This window comes from Odontomachus brunneus, unplaced genomic scaffold (assembly GCF_010583005.1).
Source record: "Odontomachus brunneus isolate Ranch 3 - 2012 unplaced genomic scaffold, Obru_v1 Obru_scaffold_044, whole genome shotgun sequence".
Lineage (NCBI taxonomy): Eukaryota > Metazoa > Arthropoda > Insecta > Hymenoptera > Formicidae > Odontomachus > Odontomachus brunneus.
In genome coordinates, this window is record NW_022639494.1 from 1,689,839 (window position 1) to 1,700,930 (window position 11,092).

The 11,092-nt window shown below is 41.4% G+C and overlaps 1 protein-coding gene across 3 annotated transcripts in view; it reads right to left on the minus strand.

Annotated features, from left to right (window-relative positions):
* Nucleotides 1-11,092, minus strand: part of LOC116844668 (Kv channel-interacting protein 4-like) — a 159,488-nt gene that overhangs the window by 106,520 nt on the left and 41,876 nt on the right. The window contains exon 1 of one of the 3 annotated variants that reach the window (XM_032816529.1): nt 823-3,320. The exons of the other annotated variants lie outside the window; for them this stretch is intronic. The gene's annotated coding sequence lies outside the window, so the exon portion shown is untranslated. Of the gene's footprint in view, nt 1-822; nt 3,321-11,092 lie in introns of those variants that run through there. 3 annotated transcript variants of the gene reach the window in all.

Sequence of the window (11,092 nt, forward strand, 5' to 3'; positions counted from 1 at the left end):
TGCAGGAAAAATATGCAAACGCCGGCAAAGAAAATCCAATAATCGCGTATGAACTTTCAAAGGGCGAAATTCTATCACGCGTTCCTGTGTTTCGACACCATGTATTGAGTTAAACTGACATTATCGACGGAAAAAGAGTGAGAGAAAGAATGAGAGAGTTAAGGATCATCTACAATGCGGTCGTCAATTATGTTTTAAGGCTGCAATATTAGTCTGTGAATCGATCGTGTATCTATTTCCTTAGCTCGTGAGAAATGAAAAGTTTTATTTAACTTGTCAATGGAACTTTTCACTTTTCACGAATTTACGCGAAGAGGACACAGACACATGGCCGATTCACAGACTAGTGCTTAAAATGTAACTGCGATAATTATAGGCGGCCCTTTAGAATTAGAAAGACAGCTCGAGTGTCATTCGACTAAAAAATAGCCTCGACCTTCCGATTATAGGTCTGTTTTTTTTTTGGCTAAACTGTCTGAACTGGTGCACGCTGATGCAATAAGTGAGATAAATATATTGCACTAGTGTGCACCAGTTGAGCTAAACAGGACAGATCTTATATATTCACAAGCGGGAGATTACCTAAAAGAACGCTAGATACACAAGAGCATTGTGTTCGAGTCTTTCGTGTCGAAAAATATTCTACTTTCCCTCTATATGCGACGAGCGATAAAGATAGAATGAAAGAAAGCGTCAGAAAGAAAGCGTCGAAAAGCGAGCGCCGCGCTGGAATCAATGAGGTACGCAAAGAAACGGTACAGAACCGACGTCAAACGTTCACTGAAATCGGAAACCTTCTGTGCAATCAATGATTTCATGTACCTGGAAATATACGATGCTTCACTGGCCGCGTCCTCCAGCCCGGCTTCCCGATCCAACATTCCGGCTCGTGGCTACTCCGTCGTGACACTGACACTCGTGGATGATTCGATTGGCGAAACACGAGTTAAATAACACGACGACGAGACAGGGATCCGATGAAACATTTCGAAGGCCGACGAAATATTCCGATTACTGAGAGAACCCGACGAGAACTGTAACGAACACTTCGAAATACGTATTCCACGTCCTGCTATGTCGCTGGTCCACAAGTTTGCAAATTCATGAAATCAATGCCGCCGGTCGAACTGCCGCACGCGACGATCACGCCACCGTGTCGCGACGCGTGAAACACATATCGTATGGCTTTTTCTTCCACGGATTTTGCATCACTGCGCGACTCGTCAGCTATAACATCTGCTTTATGACTGGATAGATCGACAGTTACTAAACATTTTCAGCCAATCACTTTCGTTTACCAACTATACGTTTCTCACCATCAATTAATCTAGAAAACACATTTCCGCTTTCTGAACTGACTAACAATCATGAAAAATGCACAGCTAGCTTACGGATGCGTCTGAGCGAAAACTTGCAGTAATTAGCGATCTATCAATAATAAAGCATTCGGGAGACTGAAAGTAGAATCCACTCAACGCTGCAAACGCTTCGAAGCGTCAATCATGACTGACCAATCATAGTCGTTCTTTCTATTCTTCTATTGAATCATATCTTGAGTATATTTGAATTTGCAAGAGAAAGAAGGATATATAAAGTGAGTGAGTGAGTGAGACAGAGTGAATTTTTGTCACGCATTGCGCAGGCATTTTCAATCTTTTCGCTCTGAGCAACCGCCATCAACACATCGATCGACACCGTTCCGCATTTTACGCGTCTTTTATCTGTCGAAAGTGAGTGCAAATAAGTATCAAGAGTGTCGAATATAACGATGTGCGATCGTTGGAACGTATCGTAAGTACATTATTAGAAAGTAATCTCGTATATTCGCTATTTTCAAACCAATGCTTGTCGCGACGTGTCGAGTCGGCGTTTCTTACGTTTGTTATTATCGACTCTCTCAAGTGACAATGTAATCGGACGATCATCGGATTAGTCAATTGGGGATGAGAAATTCGGTGATAATCAGAGTGGAAGGAGAAACGATGCCAGGGGTATTCGCGTGACGCCGAAACGCGGAAGGTATCGTCGGGCTGTTAAGAGCGAGAAAGAAGAGTATCTTACAGAGCGCGGAAAGTAGCGTCGGGCTGTTAAGAGAGAAGAAAAAGAGTATCTCACAGAGCGCGTCCTTTCCAGGTCGTGCTATCGTTCACGACACGACGCTAATAGTCGATATGCGCATCATTAGTTATTTTCGATCTTTTCGCGCTAAGCAACCATCATCAACACATTGATCGACACCGTTCCGCATTTTATACGTCTTTTATCCATCAAAAGTGAATCTCGCGTGCAAATAAATATCGAGAGTGTCGAACATAGCAATGTGCGATCGTTGGAACATATCGTAAGTATATTATTAGAGAGTAATCTCGTATATTTAGGATATTCAGATCAATGCTTGTCGTGACGTGTCGAGTCGGCGTCTTTCACGCTTGTTATTATTATCGACTCTCTCAAGTGACAATGTCATCAGATTTATTAATTAGAAATGAAAAATTCGGTGATAATCAGAGGAAAAAGGGGGTGCCTGTACAATTCCGCAAATATCTTGCCATTCGGTAAATTAGTAAATTACTAAAAGTTTTCGACTAGTTAAATCTGTTTTTAGTTACACGTTTCTCATCACTGTTGATTAATTCAGAAAATACGTCCCCGCTTTCGATTAATTAGTGATGAGAAATGCGTAGTTGGGCGAATATACCTGATAAAAAATTGTTAATATATAACTATCGATCTATCGAATGACAAAGTGCTCGCGAAACTGTAACAAAACAATCCCCAAGTGCCAACTGTCGGCCCTCCACTATTGTACGGTCAAGTAATCGACACTCTCCAAACATCCCGCGGCCCTTTAAAACGGTCAAACTTACCTCGTATGTTTACGTATATTCTCGCGTGTAACATGCTTTCTTGAGTTCCATTATATTTTAAGGTGGCCAGTGCACGTTTTGTATACCGTGGTACATGTGTTGGTGCGTACCATTCCCAATGGAGCTGCCAGGATGTTAAATCGGAAACCAGGATGGAGGACGCAGAGTGTCGGACATGGGCAACGATACATCACATATTTCTAGGTGTGTGAGATTATACAGAAGGTTTCCGATTTTAACGGAAACGAACGATTGCCCAGAACGGATAAATCCATCGAGCACAAGGAAATACTCGGATTGAAATTTAGGTCGACATTTATAGTCCGTCGTCGTTCAACAAATATTTGTAACTTCATGCACAGAAAAAATATTTGGTTGCCAAACTAAATTAATTAATTAAATATCTGACAAAATATATGAAGAACCAAAATTCCGGTTGACCAAACAAGATTTCTGGTTAAGCAGAATCTTATTAACTTAAATAGAATTCTAATAAGTTCAATGAATTATGATTCGTTTAACTTATTATATATTTCATCAATATATATTTCATTAAACATTTATATATTTATATATAAATGTTTAATGATAATTATATATTTATATATTTCCTCAAACATTTGGATAATACAACCATATTTCTTTTTCCGTGTGAAAATCTTTGATTATTTGATTAACTTGTGTCTGTATTTTTAAAAAGAAACATTTGCAGAGTTAATGTGGAACCAAAATTTCGACTCGGGATATATCTCTTTGGATTTATTCTAAGTTAATGGCAATTACAGTACTTTTAAATTTACAATCACAGAGCTATTTACCAACAGCTATTTTCGTTAGCTAAAGTACTTTGAATTTTTCCGCTTGAAACGGTTCAATGTGATCGAATAGTTTACATGGACACTCAGGAATCCTGCAGTGAATGCATTACAAAAACTCAAAGTTCTTCTTTTACAACAATAGTAGTAAAAAGTTTTAACTGTAGGCACTCGATAACGCTATGAGAGCCTTTATGTATACAGTTGCATGTAATTTCCTTTCTTAATAACCGTACATTTGGCTGAATTTGTGGTAAAAGATGTAGTTTCACGTATAGAGGTTTATAAGTGAGATAAGAGAAAAACTTCCGTTAAACTTTCATGATGTTCAAGCTTCTCGAGATAGAAGTAAAATGTTTTATGTTAAATCGTGACGTCTATTAATTATCAGGGCATCACGATTTAATACGATGTTAATCTAGATTTTGCAATTATATTGAATTTTTAATTTTATAACAAGATCTTTTTTGTTTTGTAAATACTTACATAAATACGGTTAATAGATTGAACTCTCTCTCTCTCTCTCTCTCTCTCAGACACACACACACACTAGTTACACACGTGTAGAATTATCGCCATGTGCAAAAGTCGGTCAAATCGACTGGAGTTTTGAATAGAAGTTTTAGCGCGTTTGTAAAAGTTGCAAGAATCAATCTTCGCACAATACGAGACGTCTGAAATAAGTGAAGAATAGAAGACGTCGGCATTTGCGTTTGCTGATAAATCCAATTAATCACAAGCAATCTGCGAGAAAGAGAGAGACTCACGGGGAAGAAATTTCAATTACATTTCATACTTAATTAAACCTTCGATCGGCCAAACGCTAAAATCTAACAAAAGTTTCGTGTGGCGCTCAAAAAAGTTCACGCGAATACTTCCAAGCTATTCATCATGCTCTCTCAACGCGGGGCATTCAAAATTGACAGGACCACGTGTAATATATCGTCCGAAATTTAAGCGGCCATTAAAGTTTAAGATTTATAGGCTGCCCTGATAATTAATAGACGTCACGATTTAATACGAACGAGCCCCGCTATCTTGAATAACGCCTTTCCGATACACGACTATGACGGCGACGTATCACCGGCAATGCATCGTACGTTACGCGCGTTACGTTGGTTATTTGCATAGTTTGAAATTCCTGCTGATCTTAAACCGAAGCGATATTTCTCCGGCTTATGGAAACTTTTCCGCGTTTCTCCGCTCGCGTTTTATCGCCCCGCTTCGCCTCGCGCCCGACGGATAGACCCTTATCTTTGCCAGTGTGCGCAGCCGGTAGAATTCAGAAAACTCCTGTAACCACGGGGTTTACCGTTCCCAACTTGGAGCCCGTGATGTAACTTGCTCGATTTTCATCTGTCTCGAGAATCCTTCAAGTAAGCACACTTTTCCATGGATCTTGAAAAGTACGTTAACAAAAGTACTAATTAGTCTAGCCGTTGTTTAATCGCGCCTGTTTACTATCCAGATAAATATCAAGATGTGGCCGTCTCTTTCTATCTTAAAGAGAGCGGCTCATCTTATCTATCGCGATTGTTCAATGTTCAATTCCGAAGCGAGTCGTTGCTTAGTTGGACAGTTAAAGACTACTCGCGCTCGCGAAGATTGTTGACGATTTTTGATAAATTTTGTTACGCTTCCGATTGGAAGTTCTCGCCAACATGTGATAAATTCTATGAAAAATGAATTATAAAAGATACGCGATTTATTGCGATTTATATCGTGTGACGATTTTAACGCAATCCATTGACAACGTATTTTGTGATAGCCGTACAATATATTGATTGCAATATATTGCAATTAATTTATGTTGTATATTCTTGACTTACAGCAGTAATTTTTCGTATTCGAGACGCGATCATGACGCGTGACGTTCGTGAAAGAATTATGGCTATGGATTACGTTATTATTCTTTACACAGATATCATATTGAACGGCCACAGAAATATGCGCCCCTGCTATCATTCATAACGTAGTTACGTGAGGTACCGTGTAGATTCTGTACACACACGTATGCACGCGTGCTTGTTTAAACGAACGTCCACGTGCGTGCAATCAATCATGCCTTTGTAGGCACCCTGATAAAACTGCCCTGATGAAAATCTTCCGCGGAATTCGCTTTTGGAGTAGGATTACTTTTGCGTATACATATTCACGCACACACGCCGATGATTATGATATTCGACAGACGCACGCGTTCCCATGTAATAAACATAATAACATCGTATCGGGATATATCTGGAAATTCCAATGTTCTGCTAAACTAAGCAGTTATCTTATCTCATTGAGAATGTTCTCATAACGGATAATTGAGCTTTTAATTACGAGCAAACCTCATTTTATCACGCGTGCACAGAAGAAACAACTCCGTTGGTGTAACTGAATTTTCTTACTTGAGGACCACAGATGAAAAACTCGGTTGTGAGAACAGAAGGATTCCTGTAGGGGGTTTCTTACTGAGCCAATTGCTCTCTCAATTATCCCAACCGAGTTTTAACGCAGCTGAATGTTCTCAAATGTTTTCGGTTACAGTAACAGAGAATTATTTCTCGCAAGTGAGTTTTTTGTCTGCTCCCCATTCAGTTGACCAAACTGAAATCTTTTTTTGTGTATTAATGAAATTTTCGTACAAACTTGAGTCTTGGTAGTTCGCGTTCAATTAAAATTGCGCTCAAAGTTTACGACAATAAGAGAAGAATAAAAGAAAAAAACTGTATAGTCTAGCTATACAAAAAGCAATATTATAAAAAGAAATATAATTTTAACATAATTTTTACTAAAATATTTTTTCCGTATATACCGTCGCGACAATTTGCAAAAAATTTATCAATCCCTGTGGCATCACGCTGTAGCTTATCGAAACATCGAGTAGTATTGCTATTCAGTTATAATGATAATTAACTAATAATGTTTGCACTAAGGTGACTGTGCATAATCAAGCATTCAAGTACGTTAATGCAGCCAAATGCAACCCAGTCTCAGCGGACGTTAATTCAGCGGACTTCATCGCGGTATGAATTTTTTTTTTTAAACATACACGGGGGCAAAGTCGCACGGATGCGTAATTAGCCAAGTCAGAGTGAGCCACCTGTTACATTAAATCCTCCTACGCTATGTGAAAAATTTCTCTTTTCCCGCATTAGTGTATATCCGAAATAGTAAAGTATAAGCTGATACACATTTGTGAATACATGTTCGAAATCACCGTTCACGTTCGTCCTTCGAGCTCGTGAATACGTTTCTACCGACGTCCGATCTCCCGTATATCTTCCCCGAACGAAGAAATAACAGACGATCCTTTCCTGCAACGCGCAAAAAAATTACGTGCCAATTTGCCAAGCATAAATGTCACTGGCAGATACAAATGATCGGGCGTCTGCGAGGAAGCGGAACACACGGCGAAAAATATCCCCATGAAATCCTGACGATTTTCAGTTTCAAAGAGACTCTCGTAACAAACGGGATTCATAAGGGCGGCCTGAGATATTGCCCTTAACTTCTCTCGCGCAGCTGCTCACAGAGGCTGTCCCTGACGCGAGAAACGAGAAAACCGGGTAGGAAAAATTTAAACTCGCTTGGCCGCATGTTCAAATTTACAAGACGAGACGAAATGACACGTTGGTTGAGTGGTATGTTATTATTTGCACAAAATCATCCAAGAGTATCTTATTATGGAGTTTAATTATACGACACGTCACGTGATATGACGTGCGCAATGCACGTGACAGCTTGTTAAAACGACGCTTAATCGGAAATATTAATAATGTATACCAATACCAGACGGAGCGATGAATATGCATGTCTACGCGTTAGAAGTAAACGAGTAATTATACCCGAGCGTTGATCGTGCTTCCTCGCGCTATCCGCCGAGATTTACCGGGACGTCGGGATGACAGAGTCGCGAAAGACAACGGTGGCGACGTTCTAAATGATGCGTATGCTCGTACTTGTTCTCCTTTTTCCTTCATTTGACGAAATTACGCGCGCTGCATAATGGAAGCGCGTAAAATAATTGCATTAACCCCGCAGCGCGCAACGTGCATAGATAATTAAGCGTCGTTAATGCCCGGGCGAATGGCGCTGCACAGGTAAAACATACGCGTGGGCCGGGGAGAAGCGAATGGGGTGGAAAAGACTTTCAGTTGCGAAGAAATAAACGGCAAAATGGTGTCCGAGACGGATAAAATCTCCGCGAGTAGTTCACGTTTCACTCACATTTCCTCTCTTTTGCCCTTCCTCCCCCTTTTATCTCTCTGTCATTCTCTCTCTCTCTCTCTTTCTGTCTCTCTCTCTCATTTTTCCTCAATTCGTTCGTTTTATTTCCTTCTCTCTTCCATTTGCTCTCCGTTTTGCTTCCCTTACCGCTCCTTACCGCCCTTGTTCGTTGTTACTACTATTTCTTATCGAAGCGGCATCCTATGTGGAATAGTCTGCGATCTCGAATCCTCCCTCTAAATCCTCGAGATTCTCCGGAAACTTGGACGTCTTAACGACGTCAGCGCTTCGCCGAGTCGCTCCGATAGATATGGTCAAACACAGATTGCAAGATCAATAAGAAATCGATAGATCGATTGACACGTTCGCGTTCTCGTCGAGTGCCGCTAATTTGCAGAGAGATAGTTAGTCTCAGTCTAGCCGGTCGTCGTCGCCGCTGTTGTTGTCTTAGCTTCGAGAGAGAGAGAGAGAGAGAGAGAGAGAGAGCTTTTTACGAACGAATGATGCGTCGCGATGGTACGCTTTGTCACAAGTACGCAACTTTTATGGATCATTTACTCGAATGACCGAGAGTACAGCGCTCTCTGCTCGCGTTTTTACTCTACTTATATTTTGTTACTTTTATTTTGCAGCGCAGTCACACGTCGCGACGCGGACGTGTCCCTTTATTGTCTCGCTGAATTTATGCCATGGCCTATGAAACGCGTTAAGTGGCAGTTCGCAGGTCGCTTGCAACCGGCTTAACGCGGTCGCGCTCTCCCGTGTTGCAAAAACCTCGTGCAACTTATACGTTCCGAAAATTCGTGAGTTTACTTTCCGCGTGAACAAGCTTACGCTGCATTTTTACGATAATGACAATGTCGCCATAACAATATCACGATGGTGTACATTGTTTTTCGGAGCTACATGGTAACATTTTCTCTCTTCTAGCCGCGCGATTACAATCATGATGAATTTGATGTGAATAATCCTTTACCCTCTTGAATCTCTCTTTTAACCCCATAAGCCCGAATCCAGAGTTTTAATCCTACTTTCGACTTCAGTATCCCATTTAACGCGTACTTTGATACTCTGAAGCCTATATCTCTCTGGATACCATTTAACCTATCAACTTTACAGAGAACTCCTCTTTAGAACCTACAAGTTGCATTTTGTACGTTTTCTGCTATTTAGAGGCACTAAGTAGGACTTCAGTTCTACAGTTTCCATGTGTACTAAACACGCTCGGAATTGTAGAGAGAACTTTCGAAATAATTTCTTCAGGATATGCAGATGTTGGAAAAGTAGGGCTAAAATTTCGACTCGGGAATATGAAATTGCATTACCATGGAAATACAAAGGAGCCAATTGCGCACGGTACTGACACCCCGACGATTCGCGTGTGAGTATACGTTTAACATTCAGGAAACACATCCTATTGCACCGGGGCCCATCATTGTTGTTCCGTCGATCAATGATATTTCGTGCCAAGCCGGACTGACGAATTTTCATGCAAATTACGATACGCTGTAATGACACGACCCCGATCGAATCAATAGGCATTAATTGAAATAGAAGCAAAGCAGAGCGATCAAGGAGCGTGACGGCTGATGCATAATGCAACGCGCGGGGCGAAAGAGCGGGGGACGTTTAGTCGGCGAAATGTATGCGAAGGGCGTAGAGAGCGAAAGATAACGTCCTCTCATGCGCGGATGGTCCGCGAAAAGAGGGCTCTCCTTCCTTGATGAGGAGATCTTCTTCGTGTGGCCTCTTCTCTCGTTTCATCACGGCTAACCACGTCGGCGAACGCGCACCGACAATACGGTGTAATTTCTCGCTTGCTCGGGAAAACAAGATCATAAATACATCTCTCTCTCTCTCTCTCTCTCTCTCTCTCTCTCTCTCTCTCTCTCTACACACACACACACACACACACACACAACTATCTCTCTGGACGATGCCTTCGTCGAACAGGTACGCTCGAGAACCAATCAGGTTATCGTCGGGAGTAACAATCGCGGTAACGGCATCCTTATTTCGTCCCGCGAGCGCGAGCACTACTTTATATCTCTATCATCCCGTCGAAATTGAGCTGAATGACGCGCCGCACGTCAAGTACATTCACGCAGTCGTTCGCGATCTCATTATGCGAGGGAGGCGCGCCGAGAAATCAGCGATTACGCGTTCGTAATTGTCATATCGCCGTTGCGCAGCGAACGCGTATTGACGTATTCGAAACAGTATAGTCAGACGTAAGTCGATTTCGCATCGCGTATCTGCGCGAAGTACATACGATTCGACGTGACGTCACGTGCGATTTGCCGTTAGCTTTCCACGAATACAAAAGCGAAATCTAATCAAAATCACACGCGACGACGTTAATGGAAAATGCGTTAATTTGCCGAGCGCGATTCGTTCTGCGAATGAGACAGGTGAAGCGCGGTCCATTAAAATAGAATTAATGCAGTTCCGTCTGAACGCAAAGCTATTAATTGTAACGGGGCAAGCGTTTACATCGGCGAAAATAAAGATCCGTTCGACGAACGTCGAACGCGTATAATCGAAGTTGACGCTTTAAAAATGCAGCTTCTCGACGAGATCAAAGCGAAAGCCGCGTAAAATTTTCGCTTGCGGCAGAGAGAGAGAGAAAGAGAGACAGAAAACCATAGGTTCTTCCGCAGCTATATCTATGCAGCCACCGTAACCCGCCATGCGTAAATTCTGTAATGTTAATTATCTCACGCGTGACGGAGCGGCTAATTTTCCTCCGGCCAATTTCCCCAATCTTCCGATAACATTAAATTATTACTCCGGGTTGTGTAATCCAAAGTAATAACCCGGGTGAAACTTGAAAAGCAAATCAGCTGTTAGCAATAGCTCGGCTCGGGGCCGCCTTAAATACGGGATGGAACCTCCACCGTGCCGGTAATTTAAGAACTGATTAGTGAAGTAATTTGTTTTCTTCTTATCTCTTCTTACGTAGCATTTATACTGTAGGATCTCCGTGAAAATTTTAATCGAATGCCTATCGAATATAATTATTCGTGAACGCGTAAGCTAAATTTTACCTGCCTTGTAATAATTTTTGGCAACTGCTTTCGCGGTGTCGAGATACAGATTTTATTGTTTGTATAATTTAAGATAAAGTATGTTAAATAAAGTATGCATCTCTCGGGCACAGAGATGGAGAGGAAGAGAGAAAGGGAAGGGTGTATG